Consider the following 20,750-nt stretch of genomic DNA (forward strand, 5'->3'; position numbering starts at 1 on the left):
CTGGGGCAGAAACGCTGAAGCTGCCGCTGCTGAGCGGGGAGAGGTCCCAGGCTGCGCGACCAGAGGAGAGGGGAGGTGGTCCCGCAGTGCGCGTCTACACCGAGCGCTCCTCCCCAAAGCGCACCGCCCTTAGTGGCGTTTGTGGCCGCTGGAGCCTGGTATTGGCACCCGCGTAGCTGGGGTCACTAGAGTCACGGCCACAAGATCCCCATGAGCTGGGGTGGGTGGAAATCCTGGCGAGCCGAGTTCCCCCAGCCCTGGACTTACTCGCGGTTATGAAATCAACCAGGCTCAAAGTTTTGACAGAACTGCTGGAGGCATGACGGCTGAGCAACTGGTGAGTGGGGTAGCCGCGTGTGTGGGGAGATGGTGCTGGCGGCGCGAAGAGGATGTCGGGCAGGGCCACCCACTTGCGGGTGCGTGGGGCAGTCTGTTTGGGGGCGATGCTTTATATATAACCCGGGGGTGTATGCTGGCGCCGGGCTGCGGGAGTTGGTGGTCTGACGCGGAGTCTGTGTACGGAATGGGTGTACGTGTGCGCGTGTGTGCTCCTGGGGAGGCGTGTCGGCGCCTGAGCCAGTAGGGTGTTCAGGGGGGAGGAGGAGACCAGAGAGGTGCCGCCCGCCTGTTTGTGCCGCCGGACCTTGGAAGGGACAGGGAAAGGTAACGGGAGGCCTGAGAGTTGGGAAGTCGCAGGAGTTCCTGCATAGGATTTAAGTGCCACGGACTTTAAAATTCTAAACCTATTGACTTCGAGGGGCATAGGGCTGGAGGTGGAAGTTTCTGGAACTCTCAAGAGACCTGCATAGAGGGGTCGAGGGTTCTAGGAGATGTGTGTACGTATGGGTACGGAATCCTGTAGACACGGACCCAAGTCGGAGATTCCCGGCGTGCTGCTGTCCATAGTCCAGAGACGAGATGGTCTTTGGAGTGTTTGCTGTTAGACTCCCTGGCGTCTGTGCCTGGGAAGGCACTCACCTTTCCTGGCAGATGTTGTGGCAGCTCTGTGCCCTGAGCAACTGGTGTTCTAAGCTAGTTTCTACCTGGGTCACCCTGGAAGTCCTTTTCCCTGTCAAGGGATAGACCTTGAAGGTAACTAGTATTGAAACATTTCCAGAAATTAAAATGCTGGATAGAAACAAAATAAAGTGATTTAACAGACAGGGTTGCGTCCATCTTTTCTGTGATTTCGGGATTCTGTTTCCTTTTAAGAAAAACAAAGCTCAGTTATCCCAGATTAAATATCAAGAGGTTTCCAGTTATTTATAGTTTCCCTTCAGATGGACTTTAGATGGAGCAGGAAAGATGTGTTTTAGCACAGAGACCCTTGAAAGCATCATTTGTAGTGTAAGCATGTCCCATACTTCATCTCCTTCTTCCAGCCTTGTAAACTTTGTGCTTCACATTGGTCTAAGGAAAGTTGGTGAGTCAACATTCAGCCTTTCTTTTCGAGTAAATATATCACAGTGAAATTACAGTTTTGGTCTCCTGGATGCCATGGAAAGCCAACACTTAATGGGCAAAGGTGTGAAGTGAAAGTCTATAAATGCAATGACAAAGTGACGACATGAGTGTATGTTTTTTTTTTTCAAACCGAGCATAACTTTGCCTTGCAAATATTTGTTCTAGGCAGAGTTTGGGGCTGTGTTTTTGATTATTAATTTTTAAACAGCAGACTACTCATCATAAACCACTTAAACATGGATACTAGATGCCTTCTCTCCGGCTTGCTCTGGCGCCTGTGTTAACAGATGTTTATGATGCTTGGTAACCTATGGGATTGTCATGTTGAGTATCTTGTTAGCTCAAGACATGTTTATAGTATAATGTAATAAATGGAGTCCCACTTGCAGCTTGCTTCTGCCAAGTGCATGAAGCACCCCGGCATGGAAACAAATCTTGAAGGTGGTCCAACTTGGCGAGCCTTTTTGGCTATCTGCTGGTAAGCATTATGAATGTAAAGATAAATGTAAGTGATACAGTGTGAATATGGCACAGCAAATTGTGGAGCTTAAGAAAAAAGGAGGCATAGGTTATATTTTTTAAATTTGCTAACCCGAAACTGAAGCTTTTCTGTCATTCTGCTAAACTGCAGAATTATTGAGACATGGTTTGCTTTTAGAGAACGCATTTTTTAATGCGTCAGTAATAAAAATAACTTCTATTTCTCAGTGTGCTCACATGTGTCAGTACAAACTATCACTTTTTCTTCTTCAAAAAAGTATAATCTCTGTGGTAATGATTTAAATAATATGAGTGTTCCAATCACCTAATCACTTTATGAATCTTGAACTGATAAGAATTGAAGTTTGGGAAGACAGGACTCAACCCTCTGTTAGTTGTGTAATAAGGCAAAACAGGTTGTCTCTTTGGCAGGTGATTTTTTTTTAACCTATAACGTATAGTGTAAATAATGTGCCCCATAAAATGGTTGACCGGGATGATAACCAACTTTAGAGTTAACTCTCTGTAAGGTACATGAAATTCCACTTCAGTGTCTCTCCCTGTGCATGGGCCAGCCCACCTTTTCTTGAACATAATCAGATGAGAAACTTGCTTCCCTGCTAGCTGGTCTGTTCTAGGAGAGATTCATTTTTGGAAAGTCCCACCTTGTACTGAATCAACAGTTTCTTCTACCCATTGGCCTACTGTTCAGTGGTTGGAGTCATACACAATGCATCTAATCTCTCTTTCCCTTAAGTGCTATCTTTGAAAGCAAACATTATGCTCCTTCTTCCTGAATTCTTTTTTGTCTATTTTTGCAGCCTTGCCTCACCCACTGAAGGGTCCCACCCTTCTCTACCCTGACCATTATGCCCTAGGTTCCACATTCTCTCCCTCCCTCCTAATGTGTATTTAAAACACAGATGTGAAATCCTTAGTTCTGAACTCTCTACATCAATGAAGGCAATTTAACATTTATGAGCTTTTTTAGCCTTATCACTACACTCTGCTAATTTCAAATCCATAAACAAGATAACAACTCATTCTTTTCAGATTATTAGTCATCCATAGTCAAAACATGTTTCCAGACATTTTTTCACGCCTGAATTTTCTTTGCAAAGTTTAATATTGTGCAGGTCATTGAATTCTACAGGCAGTGCAAATAGCTACTTAATTTCTCTCTGTCAAGAAATACCAACCTCAAAAATACCAGATGTAGAATGTTCTAAAGACAAGCAAATTGAAGCTGCATATTGTAGACAGGTAGAGCCTACCTTATGAGGTCCTTTTCATGGACCTTATTGTCTGCTTCCGCAAGCATGAGTCAGTACTAGCAATCAGGCATTTATTGAAGCCTTATTCTGTCCAAGTCCCAGAGAGTATGCCGTCTGGCCCTTAGTGAGGTGAAAGTACATCAGACAGAAAGTACATCAGATTGGGATTTAAGATGTACCTATACGACATGACTGAGTCAACAACCTGTTCTTCCTCTGGAGCTAAATAGCCTGCTAATGCTCCAGGGAAGTCAAAAGCAGGTATTTCACAGCATCAGTTCTAGGGGAGGTTCAGGCCTCTTGTGTGTCTGGATCCAAGCCTGACAAATGCTCGGATGCTCCTCACTTACCAAATCCTAGTCTTGAAGGAAGGAAGCAAATCTAATATATACCGTGTTTCCCTGAAAATAAGACCTAGCTGGACAATCAGCTCTAATGCGTCTTTTGGAGCAAAAATTAATATAAGACCCGGTCTTATTTTACTATAATGTAAGACCGGGTCTTATATAATATATAATATAATATAATGTAATATAATATAATACCGGGTCTTATGTTAATGTTTGTTCCAAAAGATGCATTAGAGCTGATTGTCTGGCTAGGGCTTATTTTCATGGAAGTACAGTACACGAGGTGAGGGTATGGTCCAAAGGCAAGCACTTTGGAGCCCATTGGACCTCAGTCTGAACCTGACCTTTACCACCAGACATGCAGATTGCTCCTCTGAGACTCAACATTTCCTCCTCTGTTAAAATTACAGTTCCTACCATCCAGGACTGAGGTGTTTACAAACACCTCATTTCTGGCCTGTACTACGCATAGAACCTACCTGGATGAGTGATTTTTCTTTTACGTATCTGTCTGGAATTGCCCATTTAAATTACAAGTTTCTCCCGCCCCCAGCTGAGAGTCTGCCACAAGTGAGAATCTTCTGTCTTCCTGCTAGAAATGTTAATGGTTGCTGATGATGAGAATGCTGGTTTATTTATTTATTCATTTATTTATTTATTTATTCATTCATTTATTCATTTATTTATTTATTTATTTATTTATTTATTTATTTATTTCAGCAAGTCTAGGTATGAAAGAAATGACTGTTTTTCTTGACAAAGAGAATAAACCAACCTGTAATATAGGCTGACATCTGGGCCTATCAGAAGCCCCTACTTTGTGCCCAGAACTTCAGTCAGGACAATGAGTCAGTGACATTCTTGTGCCTTAGATAAAATTGTCCATGCCGTTACCGCCTCGTGTGTGTGTGTGTGTGTGTGTGTGTGTGTGTGTCTGTGTAGCAACATTCCTCACTCATCCCCTTGCCTTATGGTCTCCATCCATATTATGTTTGCTCCTTTCCTTTATTCTGTTCCCATACAAAGACAGAAAATAATCAATGGTAAAGAGCATTTTTTTTTAATTTCCAAAACTTATTTCACTGCTCCCCACCTCCTACGTTCCCTTTCACTTCCCCACCAAAAAAATGTAGCAGACACACTGACGTGAACTTGGATGTGCAATTTCTAAACCCCAGTTCTACTTTGATACAAGAAACCCCCAAGTTAGGATGGCAGAATATAAAATAATAGTAAGCTAGGTGTCAGGAAAGTTGGATTCCCTTTAAGTTCTGCCTTTAATTTGTAATTTTTGAAAACGACTTAACCTTCCTAGGCTTCATATTTCTTTCATGTTAGAAACAAATAGACAACAACAAAAGAGTTGTAAATAAGATGACATCTTGGGACTCTTTTCAGGCCTATGATTTGAATCCATTTAATTATTGAATTTCTTCTCTCAGCTCCTTTGACACTTTGCTTGAACTTCTCTGAGAATACCTATTTCATTCATTTTAGTTTCATGGTCTACTTTTTACATATCTGTCTTCCTTGCTAGGGTGTGGGTTCCTCAAGAATAGGAAATAAGATATTCATTTCTATATTTTTCCACTCTGTTGAATGCTGTAAACACAGCAGATATGGGAAGTATTAGTTGAATTACTTGGAATGCTTTGGACAGTTGACCTATACTTTATATCACTTATTTACCAATACACAACAATTTTGAATATAAACACTAAGAAATAGTATTTGCTTATTTTATTCCCTCACCATTAATTTTTTAATCACTTAAGTAAAACAGATAAAAATGTAATCACAACTGTGCCTTCATCTCCCATGCTGAAACAATTCCAGCTCGTCATGGTCATGATGCAGAGAGTCGTTTCTTTCGTTGTTGTTTTTGCTTTGAGCTAAAGAAAATTCTATGATGAATACCAGACTCTTAAAAGAAGGTTGACAGAGAGAATCATTGTTTAGTCTCAACTTCTTTCTCCAGTGCTTCCCTCTACCTTCTAATATAGGCAAATGAAGCCTTAGATCAGGCACCAATTTTACTTAATAATGATTCATAAGAAGGCAGTGATTTTGTCGGAAATTGTTAGGCTGTGTGTTTTTAATTAGCATCTAAACTTACCTTCAAATACTCCATTCCAAAATCAGTAGATAATTTCTTCTACAGAGGCCTTAAAAGTTCCAGATGTGTTTACTGCTTTGATTAGGACTCGCTTCTTTTGTTAAGGAATAGACTTCCATCAGTTTTCTTTAGAATAATATCGTTGTAATCCCAATGAAAGATACTTCTTTGACTGTGAATTTGTTTAAACATAAACACTTCTATCTCCAGCTGGCCGGGCTTCTAGGTGAAAAGTTTATCCTAGGGAAAAAACTCATTTCATGGAGATTCAGTACAAGTGCTACAGAACACTCTACCCTGCCGGGTAAAGCCCTCGTTTAGCATTAGAACACCTCGTTTAGCATTAAAACACGCAAATTGAACAGGTACTTTTATGTATTTATCTATGATGGACAGCCTGCTATGCTAGACATTTGTTGTAGTAATGCCTTGACCATTTCCTCAGTTGTTTATAAAATGAAACATTTGAAGTTGTATATAATTTAAACACTTAAAAGAGGCATCCCTCTCTGTTCCTTTAGCATATATTAGGTATGATAGAATCATAAGTCTAAAGACAAATGCTTATTTTTTTCTCGCTGAAAATGTACTTTGTCATATTAAGCATCATATCCATCTTTTTAAAAAATTTTTTGAGTTGCCATATCAAAAAGAAGTAGAGAATAATCATTACAAAACAGTCATACACAGTATTCTCCCTGACAGACAAAAGGTGCTTAAGTGATGCAGCAAGTAGCTCAGCTTGAGTTTGATGATGGCTGGTGAGAAACCTCATTCAGATTTTCAGTTTTGATTGCCATTGGGCAGGAAAGCAGCCTTTGTGCTTGGTCAGTATGCTGCCATATGATCCTAATTCATCCTATAAACTGCTTTTCTGGAAACCTTCAGGCTATTGAAGTTATTGTTATCCTAGAAAAAAACCTCCATTTGTCAAAGCAGAAAGAAGAATAGTCTGGCAAATCATATGTGAATGATAAATTGTGAAAAGAGTCCTGAAGACAGAGTCTCTACAATGGCTTCTTCTCCTCGGGGTAGAAGAAGGTATCAGAATCCCTGGGCAAGATGCTATTGAATAAAGAAAGGACACCATTTTCATACCTAGCAAGTCAGAAATATTAAAGAAAGAGGAGCGAGAATGAAGAGGAATAATTTCTTTCATATTGGCACTCAGTGGAGCATCTTGTTTCCGTTAGAAACATTGGCAAAATAGTGCTTGTCTTGTCATAGATGTTCAATAAATATTTTATTGATGATCTTAGTATGTAATATAACACAGAGAGAAAATGAAGTGTTTGACAAGAAGTATATATAGAGTTGGGGGCAAAAGGATGTGGATACAATCAGATGATAACTAGTATCTAAGCTCATAAATTCATATTTGGTATTATTCCCCTTAGATTAATTCTCCCAAACTTGATGACTGACTTTCCAAAGTGGATCCTGTTCAGGGCCTTGGAAACTTCTAGAAGTTTTTAATATTTAAAGCACGATTGAGACATGTTTTGAATTTTTCTGTAAGGCTTAGTAGGACTTAGGAGACATCCCGTTTGCCAGCTCTTGGTATACCCCTCATCACAGAGTATGAAAATTTAAATCCTTTGCTTTCGTCTAGTTTAGTGTTTAACTAGACTAGTGTTTAAAGTTTAGTGTTTTTATTTTTTCACTACAGTATAGATAGGGAATGTGAGAATTAATTATGTCATCTAAAAAGTACTTGGAAAACCCCTTGGGAAAAGACAAGAGTAAATAAGATTTTTTCATTATCCTACAGGATGTGAGTTTGGTCAAGATAGTGATACTTTGGGGATCAGTGTGAAAAATCAAAGGCAGAAAACATATTTATTGAGCTACTACTGTATTTCCAGGAATGTGCTAGACACTCTGGGGAATACAAAAGTAGTGTAAGACATGACCCGTGACTTTGGGAACTAACATTCAAGCTAGGAAGGCAACACTAATAATGTACATGGTGTGATTATGGGACAGTTGACAATTATGAGGCCAACATTACCCTGATACCAAAACCTGGTAAGGATAACACACAAAAAAAGAAAACTACAGACCAATATCTCTGATTAGTACAGACACAAAAATCCTAAACAAAATACTAGCAAATCAAATACTAAAATACATTAAAAGATTATACATCACAATCAAGTGGGGTTCATTCCAAGGGTACAAGGATGGTTCAACACGTGCAAATTGATCAATGTGATACACTACATGACAAAATAAAGGATGAAAATCATATGATTATATCAATAGATGCAAAAAAGCATTTGACAAGATGCAACATTCATTTATTTATTAAAACAATAAAATGGGTATAGAAGGAAAGTACTTCAAAACAATAAAGGCCATATACGACAAACCCTCAGCTAATATACTTAACAGTGAAAAACTGAAAGCTTTTCCTCTATGATCAGGAGCAAAACAGGGATGCCCTCTATCACCACTTTTATTAACATAGTATTGGAAATCCTAGCCAGAGCAATCAGGCAAGAGAAAGAAATAAAAGGCATTCAAATTGGGAATGAAGAAGTTAAATTATCGCTTTTTGCAGATGATATGATTTTTTATATAGATAACCCTAAAGACTCCACCAAAAAACTATTAGAAACAACAAAAAAGTACAGTATAGTTGCAAGATACAAAATCAATGTACAAAAATCCATTGTGTTCCTATATACTACAGTGAAATTTCAGAAAATGAAAGGGAAAAAACAATTCCTTTTTCAATTGCAACAAAAATAATAAAATACCTAGGAATAAACTTAACAAAGGATGTGAAGGACCTATACATAAACTATAAGACATTATTAAAAGAACCTGAAGAACACAAAGAAATGGAAAGATATTCCATGTTCATGGATTGGAAGAATCAACAGAGTTAAAATGGCCACCTTACCCAAAGCAATATACAGATTTGATGCAATCCTCATCAAAATCCCAATGGTATTTTTTTCAAGAAAGAGAACAAAACATCATCAGATATGTATGGACTCACAAAAGACCCCGAATAGCCAAAGCAATCCTAAGAAAAAAGAACAAGGGTGGAGGTATCACACTCCCTGACATCAGTTTATACTACAAAGTGACAATAATCAAAACAGTATAGTATTACAAGAAAAAGACACACAGACCAATGGAATAGAATTGAGAACCCAGAAATAAACCCACATATATATGGGCAGATAATTTTTGACAAAGGAGCCAAAATCATACAATAGAGAAAAGACAGCCTCCTTAGTAAATGGTGCTGGGAAAATTGGAAAGCCACTTGCTTGCAAAAGAATGAAATTAGACTGCTATCTGTCACCATATACCAAAATTAACTCAAAATGCATCAAAGACCTAAACATAAGACTTGGAACAATAAATTGCATAGAAGAAAGCATAGGTACTAAACTTACAGACCTTGGGTTCAGAGAGGATTTTATGAATTTGATCTCAAAGGCAAGGAAGGTAAAAGCAAAAATTAACAAATGGGACTAAATCAAACTAAAAAGCTTCTGCACAACCAAAGAAACTACCAACAAAACAAAGAGGCAACCAACCAAATGGAAGACGATATTTGCAAACAACACCTTCAATAAGGGGCTGATATCCAAAATATATAAAGAACTCATACTATTCAACAACAAAAACAATCCAATTAAAAAATGGGCCAAGGACCTGAACAGGAGGCATATGTGGAGCTCACTGGGGTAACTTGTAACAGGGGAGTTGGCAGGGTGTATCAGGCTGTGGATTTGTTTTCTACTGGAAGCCCTTCTGATATCTTATTATGGATGCTCATATAGGGCCATCCCTTGGGTAGGGCTATTGGATTGACTACCCTGAGCCTCGTCCTTGCTGGGCATGGTGACTATTGCAGAGTGTCTCTGCATACTTCTCTTGTATGAACATTATATACACGTAAATTCAATTTTAGAACTTTTTTTGTAACAGTATTCCAAGAGGTCTACTAAAGATGCCAACAATATGGCTTCCTTTAAAGAATGTAGTCTTAAACAGATGCGACAATATAGAGTTGTCCTGGAATTCCCTCCTCCACCTCCACTTCGCTGCCACGTGCTAACACTGACAGTCTTCGCCCACTAGAGCCACAGGGCCTCATAGAACTTGAGATCATTTACCAATGATTCTCAACCAAATACTGTTCTCTCTGCGAGGTGGTGCCTAGGACATTTGGGAATATGGTTGTTAGAAGGACTGGAAAAGAGTTATAGGCTTTTAGTGCCTACAGTCAGGAAGCTAGATTTCTGTAATGCCAGGGGCAGGCCCACACAAGGCAGAATGGCACCTCCTCAAATGCCAGTGGACTCATGTTGAAAATTGAGTCCAACATCCTCACTTGATTTATAGGTAAGGAAATGGGAGTCCCTTGGAAATGGGATTCCCTGAGAAATAACAAGATTTCCCTAAGACTGACCTCTTAGAGATTTGTGAGAGATTTGTAATCTAGTTCTTCTCTCTTGCTTTCAAGGGCTTTTTCTGCTACACCACATTCCCACCCATAAACAGTGACCAGAATCATGGAATAGCATGTTTATCTGTGTCATTCATATGTGAGGGAGACAGTTAGCTGTGTTAACTATCTGAGTGGGTGGGTTGTGAATTGAGACAAGTGACCCTTGACCGGCCGTTCTTTTCACTGGGAACACACAGAGATTTGCTTGTGAATTAGGGCTGGCAGATGCCCTCTGATTTGTCAACCCCTGTGAAAGCCTAAAAGTAGGTTGACATTCTGGAAAGGGCATTGGGTAGGCTTTGGAATCACACAAATCTGGCTTCTCTGATGGAATTTGAATCCATTTGCCACCTTCATGACTCTCAGCAAGTTAATTAAACTCTCTGAGCTTTCTCTGCAAATGGGAATGGTGATTCTTACTTTACAAGGCTGTTGTAGTTTACATGAGTCAGAGTGGTGCCTGGCACCTACCAGACACCACAGAAACAAATGACTCCTTGTAGCACCCTTTTAAGAGGTTCTGAGAGAGGAAACTTAAAACCTTCACTCATCAAAGATCCACTTGATACCAACTATTGCTTCCCACCACCCTTTTTCTTTCCCTATAAACTGAAATTAAGGCTTTAATGAGTCCCCAGGTGTTTCTTTTGTTCGTGTTACTGGGACGCCAATGTGAGAGTCCCTCTGCCTGCGTGCTCTGGCCCAAGGAAATGCACAAGCAGGAGTTTGCTGTAAGGAAGAAAAATAGTTTAACATTGAATTGGCCAATCAGAAACAGAGAACTTATGGTCTAAAGACACAACTCCCCAATGGCATGTAAGTTTCAGATTCTATTGGGCAAAATCAAAAGACACCTGTGTGTTAGGGCGTTCGTGGGGGTCGTGCTGGTAGCTGATTGGTCAGAGGTGAGGTAAGGGTAATAAATAATTTCTTCAGGCCTTGAGGACAGTTTTGACTTCTGCTCCTGCATCTTGTTGTCTGATCTCATGGAAAAGTAGCCAAGGGGTCATTCTACCTGAAATATAACTTAAATCAAGATGTTATCTTTATCTGGGTCTTGTGACCATTTGTCAGGTCTGGGCTATTATCTCGGGGGTTGCTGATTATCCAGGGGGAAGACTAGGTCTCTTGAGAAGTATACCGTGTTTCCCTGAAAATAAGACCTAGCCGGACAATCAGCTCTAATGCGTCTTTTGGAGCAAAGATTAATATAAGACCCGGTATTATGTTATGTTATATTATATTATATTATATTATATTATATTATATTATATTTTATTACATTATATTATTCCCGGTCTTATAGTAAAATAAGACCGGGTATTATATTTATTTTTGCTCCAAAAGACACATTAGAGCTGATTTTCCTGCTACGTCTTATTTTCGGGGAAACATAGTATATACGTGTATAGAGAGAGAAATATGATTTCTGGAACTCGGATTTAAATATAAATTTAATCAAAGTTATAGCCACCCCTGGTTTCATTTGAATTATTGAAATTTCCCTTCTTCAGAAGAGTACTACTGTCCAAAGATGAATGACTTCTCTGTCAGTGTGCCTAGACTATTGCCATACAACAGAAGTAGACGGTATATCCCAGATGATTATTGGTGACATATGAAGTTTGGGTTTAAAAATCACTACTAAAAGCCATTCCTGATGTATATGTTTGTCAGAGAGATTTCTATCTGCCAGCAATGGGAGACCTTAATCCTTAGGCAAGGTGATACTTTGGGCAAGTTAAGGGACAATCGAAAGTTGGCCTGTTGGGATGATGGGTGTTGAGGTAAAGAACAGCCTATGATGATATGCTATCAGATATGAGAACCTAGAGGAATGCACACAAAAGCCTCGCTGTCTTGGTCCTATTAGAGTAAGCTTCCCCCAAATAGGTCATGCTTATTTCACCGTTTTAGTTTCTTCATACTAGCACTTATACCTATCTAATATTATCTTGTTTGTAAATTTATTTTCCTGTTATTTGTCCATCTCCACTGAGAAAAATGTAAGCTTTCTAATAGTAGGAATCTTTCCTATTTTGTTCACTTTTTATCCCATAGAATATCCCTAGTAAATTCTGGTTGAATGAATGAATGCATGCATTTTTATTAGTTACTGGAAGTTTTCGTTGGCATTCTTCCAAACATTTATTTCCCTTCCATGCATCCAAAAATGAGTGGCTTTCATGTGTCAGTTCCCAAAGTATTTATAATTTGGTGAGATTTCTTCATGGTATGGAGTGAACAGCACTTTCCAGGAACCAAAAATAATCCAGGACAATATCTCCCTGTAAATGACCTTAAACCAATATATTCAGTGGCTTCTTCTCTTCATCAGCAAATATAGTTAAGAGTAATGTCTTGGTTTGCATTCCCAGCAGACCATGAGACCAGGCTTCAGGTAAAAATTTATTTGGGAAAGTGAAATAAGGCAGGGAAAGGAGCCAATAATGGGTGCATTGTGAAGCAAGTTACAGCCATCAGCAATTGAATTTAGAATCTTTCTGAGGAGACTTTGGGAGTCCAGGCAAAACACACATCTTAGAGTCCTCTCACCCAAGGTTGAAAGAGATTAACTCTTTACCCATCAGCTTTTATCAGGCAGTAATTCATGGGCACTAATGCTGGGCAGAGCTCAGCAGTCTCCACATGCTAGAGAGAACCTTCAGGCAAAGAGCTGCAGGTGCTGGCAGTTAGAAATTAGGCAGCATGAAGTCATAGGGTGGAGCAGGGACAGGAGACTTGCATTGGGTAATGATTTTTTTAAATAGACGTTTTATTTGGGACTAATTTCAGATTTACAGAAAAATTGCAAACATGTAGAGTTCCTGTATATCCCTCGCCCAGTTTCCCCTAATGTTAACATTCATAATCACGGTATATTTGTCAAAACTAAGAAACCAAAGGTAGTGCAATACTATTAACTAAGTTCCAGACATTATTCAGATTTTCTTGGTATTCCCACTAATGTCCTTTTTCTGTTTCAGGATTCAATCCAGAATAGCACATTGCATTTAATTTTACAATTTTTATCTGTGCATACACTTTTTTATTTTGGCCCTCTCATGCGTTCCACTAACTAGTCTTTATAACTAGATAGTAAGTTCTATGTGTGAAAATACAGTGATGTTGACATCCAGAATCAAGTTGGACACAGTATGTTCTCAAAACAAAGTAATTATATCAAAGCAATAACAAGAACAGAGCTTTATTCAGTAGGCATATGTGTAGCTAAGCCTCCATCAGTTAGCTAAGAAGTATTCATAGCAGTGTTATGACACATTTTGAACATGTGTCCTGGACAACAAATGTGAAGCAAGACCCCCTGAATCAGACACGACCCACTCCCTTCAATGTGCCTAGCATTGTATGTACATGTCACACTTAATCCTGCTAACTGTGAGTCATACAGCTTTGAGTACCTTAGATAGATGAAGGAATGAGACTCAGGGACATTCAGTCACTTACCCAGGGATTCACAGGTGGTAAATGACACAGCTGAGGTTAAAACATGTTTAAAACATGTTTGTTTTTTTTTAAATCATTTCTTTTTTTCAGTTACAGTTGACCTTCAATATTATTTTACATTAGTTTTAGATGTACAGCATAGTGGTGAGACATTTATATAATTTATGCAGTGATCCCCTCGATTAGTCTAGTACCCACCTGGCACTATGTTGCAACATAGTTGTTGCAACATTTTGACTATATTCCCCATGCTCTATTTTATATCCCCATGACTATTTTATAACTACCAATTTACCTTTGTAGCCTGTACTCTTAACACTGTATTCAATTATTCCCGCTCTTCTCCACTTGCCCAACCCCCGTCCTTGGTGCCATTTTGCTAGGCATACAGTCTTTGACAAGTCTGTATTATCAAACTGCAAGAGACATGGATGCATGGTACATTCCTTAGTGAGCGGCAGTACGTGTTAGTCTTGAATCTGTGGACTGTTTTCAAAAGCTACCTAACATCGGTAAAACCTAACGTCTTGATATCCACATACGTGGACCACAAAGCTCTTTAGAAAGTCATCCATATGCCAATAATAAATTTCTGATACAAGGGTAATAATAGACGTGGAAACAAACATGTCTAAAGAGCATGACATTGATGTTGTATAATAATTCAAATATTTTATTATTTTATAATGTGTTTGAGTTTGGATAGTTGACCTTCATTTCTCAGTCTTTCTATGGTTATTGTTTTTTGATTTTGTTTTTGTTTTTTTGAAGTGTTACATGAGGGATATGGAATATTCAGTGAAATCTTTGACTAATCTTTATTCTTGCAATGACCCAAATGAAAATTACCATTGGTTGCCTTGGAACTTGGGGCATAAAATTCAGAAGGAGAAAGTCTCATAAATTATTTGAGCTTTGACTCTGGGAAGATAAACAACATGGGTATCTAGGCAAACCAATGCTAAAATTCCTCTAACCTCTAATTCTAAATTCAGAAAAGAATAGGCTTTAAGGTTTTTTGTTTATTTTTGCTTTGATTACAAGTTGTTGGAAGCCTAGAGTTAGCATCTAATAACAAAATCCATGTAAAATACAAATTATTGACTCAGAATGAGATCTAACTTTTAAGAAGCTACAAAGGGACAATCATAAAAATGGTGGTCTTTTTTGTCTTAGAAGGAAAACGCAGGAATTGACGGACAGGTATTCCCTTCAGACTCTAGTGTGTAGAGCATTGCAAATTTTTAAGGAGAAAAACCATTACCTTTCAGAACATATGTATGAAACTGTTTTCTTTACTTAAATGGCTCTATTACGTTGGCATGGTTTTAAGCCATGACCTTTGACCCTTTGTATATGTGATTACAGGCATAGTCTGTTCATTCAGACTTATAAACTGTGCTCCAGCAAGACGCCTCAGGGGCCTTGGGGTGTCCAAAGAAGGCCCAGCTGGCTGCACTGTGTGCCTCCACACCAGCAAAGTGCTGGGCTTTGTTTTACACACAGCACTTCTGAGAAAAATTACATTAAAGGAACAGCCGCTCTTCTTTAAAGAAACAAGCAAACAAAGATGATTAAACCCATTATATGTTTCCTTATTTGTATAGACTGCTTTCTGACTGCCTCTCGTTAGGAAGCCCCCAGGTTTCTAGAGGAAAAAGCATTTAGCTTTGCTATAAGTTCAGATTCACTTTCATAACTGCTAGATTGTAAACTCCCACAGGGCAAAGAACTGTGTATTATGTACTGAGTGGGCACTCAATAAAGAGGTTGCTTCACTAATTACCGTTGTGTGGACAGTGTCAAGGAAGTACTTATCATGACCGAGGACAATACCAACTTCTTTTTACGGGGTCTATTATTTAATCCCACACAAATCCCCTATGATCCACCTAATCGTACATTTGCTGAAACTATGACCTGGGGAGGTTAAATAATTTGTGCAAGGACCCTCGATTGGTAAGTAGCGCAGTCAAGACTCAAACGCAGATCTTCCTAATTCCAAATGTGTCTCACTCCCATGCTTCTAACCACTGCCTGTGTGGTGCTTTTACAAATATATCCACAAATTCTGTGCTACTCCTCCTTTCAAGAGGTGGAGCTCAAGTTCCCTCCCTTTGAGTGTAGGCTGGACTTGGTGACTCATTTCTAACGAACAGAGTAAAGAGAACGAGAAGTTGTACAACTTTGTACATCATTCAAAGGCACTGTGGCTTCTGTCTTGGTTGCTCTGTCTTTTGGATCATTCACTCCGGGGGAGACTAACTGCCATGTTTTGAGCTGCCCTATGGAGAAGCCTACCGCCAGCGTGGTATGAAGAACTCAGGCTTCCAGTCCAATAGCCGGTGTGAAACTGAATCCTCTTAACAGCAACATGAGAATGACCTTGGGGGTAGAGCCTTCAGCCCCTGTCCAGCCTCAGAATGACTCTAGAGCCTTCCCCACCCCCAATAGCTTGACTGAAACCTCATGAAAGGCCTCGAGCCAGAACCACCCAGCTAAAGCCTCTTCTGGGTCTCTGCCCCTAGACGGTATGATAATAAATGTTGTACACTGCTGAATTTTGGGTTAATTTTTATGCAGCAATAGATAACTTAGGCAGCCTAACACTGCCGTGATCATTTTTTAAAAAAGAAATTGTCTTCATTTTATTAAATCATAGATTTTGGAATATTGATACAGCCAGGAGAAATTTCCAGAAAAAAACATGTTTGCAGCCGAATTTAAGAAGTAAAATATTAATGCCCAATTAACATAATAGTTGTAATGACTTCTCTGGGATTTGAGATTTTGTAATTCAAAGGACAACTGCTTAAAAAAAACCCATGATTTAAAAAGGAAGGACATTAATAATAACCACATTGCTAAAGATAGCATTTTGAACTTTAAAAAAATCCTTGTGGGAAAACTCAGGAAGTATTCTGTTTGGTAGGTTATCACTCATAATCTTACATCGTCAGGAGCATGCTTGCATTTCACATGATTTAAAGAAGGATATAAGTTAAAGTTGACTTTTAACCTCTTCCCCAGTGATTTTCAAAGGGGGTTCCTAAAAGCTCATAGGACAAGCCATTCTTTGGTTTGCTGTGCCTCACAAATTGCATTAACTCTGCTTTATGGCCACTTGCAGTTTAATAAATGACTTGGATTTGGATTAATATCTTTTGAGCTTAAGCCCAAGGATTTGTATAAAACTTTGGGATATAGTACTATGTTCTTAATTTAAAGATGGACTCTGAAAACTGGAAGGAGATATGTTAGTGTTGGTTTAAAGGATACATATGGGTACTAAATTTGGGACACTTTAAGTCCTTACAGATGGTCCTATAACTAAGATTTGCCTTTTAAAAAAATATGTGGAAGTGACTTTTTTCTTATATATGTACAAAGAGATTTAAATGAGTTAAGGAATTCATTCATGAAATGGATATAGCTAGGTCTTGTCTGGTATTCAGAATGAACGTAAGCAGAGATGTTGGTTTTTCTTGCCTAAGTTGGAGAACTCAGCACAGACCCTCCAAGTCCTTGCCTTTTAATATTTCCCCTCCATGCAGCTTGTACCCTGAGTTCTCAAAACCAGTTTTTATAGTGAACTGGACTTGATCGTTTATCTTGACCTTGATTCCAGGGGAGAATAAAGATGAACATCGATAGCCTGAGTATAAAGAACCATCATTACCATAATTCATTCATTCACTCACTCACACCTAAACTCACTCATTAATTCAATCTACATTTTGCCCAACAGAACAGTGGACAAGGTGCTGGAATACTATGGTAAGCAACTTAGAAATAGCCTCTGCTATACAGAAGTTCATGGTCCAGAATGGTTAGAAAGGCTTTCACCAAGTATAATTAAAAGCTATTGTAAGTAATATGAAATAAAAGCATAAGGGGGCCAGATTCAGGTTGGGGCTTGGTGGTTATGGAAGGCTTTCAAAAATAAAATATTTGAAATTGAAAGGAGTAGCAATGGGAGGGAGAAGGAAGAACAATCTCGGCAGTGATAACAGGAGCTAAGAGCAAGATCTAAGAACAGGCAGGGGCGGTATCTTACGGTGTTGCAGACTATGTTATAGTCTTAATTTATCATAAGGCCAACAGAAAACTATTGAAGGTTTTAAAGCAAGAGAGTGACATTATCAGGTCTGCCTTTTAAGGAGGTCATCTGGCTCTGTTATGAAAACTGGTTGGAGGAAGAGTGGAAAGGGGTTTTCAGGGATGAATTATGAGTCTGTTGTGGGGCTGAGATGTTGGTAACATGGACCAGATTTGTGGTAAAGGGGGAGAAAAGTGACTAGACTTACCATTATGTGTGGGTAATAGATGTCCCATTTATTTGTGAAGTTGGTTGGACTTCATGCTGCCTTGGATATGACTGGGTGAGGTTTGCCATGCATAACTCTCAGGTACTGGGCTTAAAGTGAATGGGGAATACTGCAGGGAGACTAGGGACAGGTTGGGAGAAAATAGTTCAGCTTGGGGACAGTTTGAATTGGAGGCCTTTTTAAGACTTCCACCAGGAAATACAGTGCAGTCTCGGTTCCTAGATCAGAGGAGGTATCTGTGATGTAGAATATTTTCTTTGTGCCGGGATTGTGTTTCGTGAAACCAAAGAATGGAAGCACGGACCAAGGAGAGGCGAGGAGTTGTAAAAGAGGATTGTTCATTGAAGGTAAAGAGTAAAGAGTCGCAGGTCTCGGTACGGAAGGGGGGTCCCGACCGAGTTGCCCAGTGTCCGTCTTTCTACAGGGATATGAGTATGGCTCTTGAGTTCCTGTAAAGGGCCTGGTTGGCCCTCAGTTTGCACCGACCATTGGACTTGATAGCTTTATTACGGTCCACCATCTTGGACTGGGGCTAAAATTCTATTCACTGAAATCTCATATGAAGGTACGTTAATGTTTTACCTGTAACTCAGTGACAAGGATTATCACTACCAGGTTTTTCATTAAGAAAACTTACCTCTGTCCTTTCTGCATTAAATAATAGACCATTGTATAGTTAACTTTTGGCTAGGTGGGTTGTTTATGAAATGTGTAGGGCTCACAGACATAACTATTGCTAAAGAAAGCCTGGCAAATCTAGATACTCCCAATCCCATAGCCTTGTCTGTCATTCCATACATTTACTGTCAAGGGCATTTTCTGGAGAAGAGGATCATAAGAAGATTCAGATACCATGTTTCCCCAAAAATAACACCTAGCTGGACAATCAGCTGTAATGCGTCTTTTTGAGCAAAAATTAATATAAGACCTGGCCTTATTTCACTATATTATAAGATCAGGTCTTACATAATACAGTATAGTATAATATAATATAATATAATATAATATAATATAATATAATATAATACCAGGTCTTATATTAATTTTTGCACCAAAAGACGCATCAGAGCTAATTGTCCGGCTAGGTCTTATTTTCGGGGAAACACGGTAGACATGGAGCACATTGTGAAAACACTGTCATGTTTTATCAGTGCATGAGTCAGGGTTCTCCAGAGAAACAGAACTAATAGGATATGCATATATATAGAAAGAGATTTATTTTAAGGAACTCAGTCATACAAATGTGGCAGCTCTCAAATCCAAAATTTGTAGGGTAGACCAGCAGGCTGGAGACCTATGGAAGAGCTGGTGCTACACTTCAGATCTGAAGGCCATTAGCTGCAGAATTCCCTCTTCCTCTGGGGAGGTCATTCTTTTGTTCTGTTCACACCATCAACTGATTGGATGAAACCCACCCACATATGGAGAACAATCTGCTTTATTCAAAGTCTATCAATTTAAATGTCAATTTCATCCAAAAGCACCCTCACAGGAAGAGAATAATGTTTGACCACATATGTGGGCCCTGTGGTCCAGTCAAGTTGACATGTAAAATAACTATCACACGCAGGGAGGTTATAGCACCGTCTTCTTCTCTGGATCCAACAACAACAATAATATTTAATCCAATTTGCCATTTGTGGTGTTTAATATGTGTCAGGTATTATGCAGAATATAGACATCATGCTACAAGTTGGCCTTCTTTGGGGATGGTGAACTTTCTTAAAATATATTTTTGGCCCTTCTTATAACACTGAGAATAGTTCTGTGCACATAGAAAGTATGCAGACTGCTCAGGGCCAGTGACAAGGGACTTCATAGTGATGTGTCTGAAGCCAAAGTTTTGTGAAGCAAGACTCCATGAGCAGTTAATAGATTTCCATTTGACAGTAGCCGCAGATATTAATCAGAAGGTTCACTACTGTTTTCAGCTCAGACCCCTGAATTGGAGCAGATGTAACGGCCACAGAGCAGCCCTTATTTATCTTCCTTTAATTCTATCTCACCATTGCCAAATAATCTTAAACAATTATCGCTCTGACCACTCACTTTCTCAAGAATCATCTTATTAGCCGATGGCCTGATTTTCAGATTCCTTAGCCTGGTATTCACAGCCCTGTGGTATTACACCAACTTACCTATCCATCTGTATTTTTTGCCGAGCTTCAAACTGAACTCCTTTGCTCTCAAAATATCTCATTTGTTTCTGCCCAACAACTTCTGTTCATGTTGTTGCTTCCGCAGTGGACTTTCTCATTATGGCATCCTCTCGTTCTCCTTATCCTTTGAAGCTGAGTTCAAATGCCACAGTGTGAAACTCCAATCCGATCCTTCCCCTACCCTTTCCAGCTTGAAGCTCTTCTTTTCCTTTTCCCTAACACGTCATTGGCACGTCTGTTAAGACTCTCACAATTCCTCCCATCTCAGTTTCTCATCGGCACTCTTACTGTACGTGGCCTGCCTTCAGGATGGCCGTGTGCAGTCTCCCCAGTAGCCTCACGACAGAACCTTGCAGATGCTGAGAACTCTGTAAGTTCTTGTTGGAAAATTAAAGTCAGGAACCTAATGTGTAAAGCCTCATTATGACTTATTTGTTTCATCGAAGGATAAAAACTGTTGTTGACTTTTTTGCATATCCTCCACAGTACTTAGCAATGGTGGTGGTGGGACCACAGTGGGCATTTAGTAATTAGCAATGGATGGATTTATTCCGTATTTGATAAAGTTTTTTTGGATGCTTTCAGACTGAAGTAGGACTAAAGTAGGACTTGATGGTACAAGTTTTAAAAGGCCATA

At 39.3% G+C, this 20,750-nt stretch overlaps 1 protein-coding gene across 1 annotated transcript in view; it reads left to right on the plus strand.

The window, feature by feature from the left end:
* The first annotated feature begins 279 nt into the window (after positions 1-279).
* GHR (growth hormone receptor) overlaps positions 280-20,750 on the plus strand; it is a 234,507-nt gene continuing 214,036 nt past the window's right edge. The window contains 1 exon segment of the mRNA XM_033110150.1: positions 280-337. The gene's annotated coding sequence lies outside the window, so the exon portion shown is untranslated.

This window comes from Rhinolophus ferrumequinum, chromosome 7 (assembly GCF_004115265.2).
Source record: "Rhinolophus ferrumequinum isolate MPI-CBG mRhiFer1 chromosome 7, mRhiFer1_v1.p, whole genome shotgun sequence".
NCBI classification, from domain to species: domain Eukaryota; kingdom Metazoa; phylum Chordata; class Mammalia; order Chiroptera; family Rhinolophidae; genus Rhinolophus; species Rhinolophus ferrumequinum.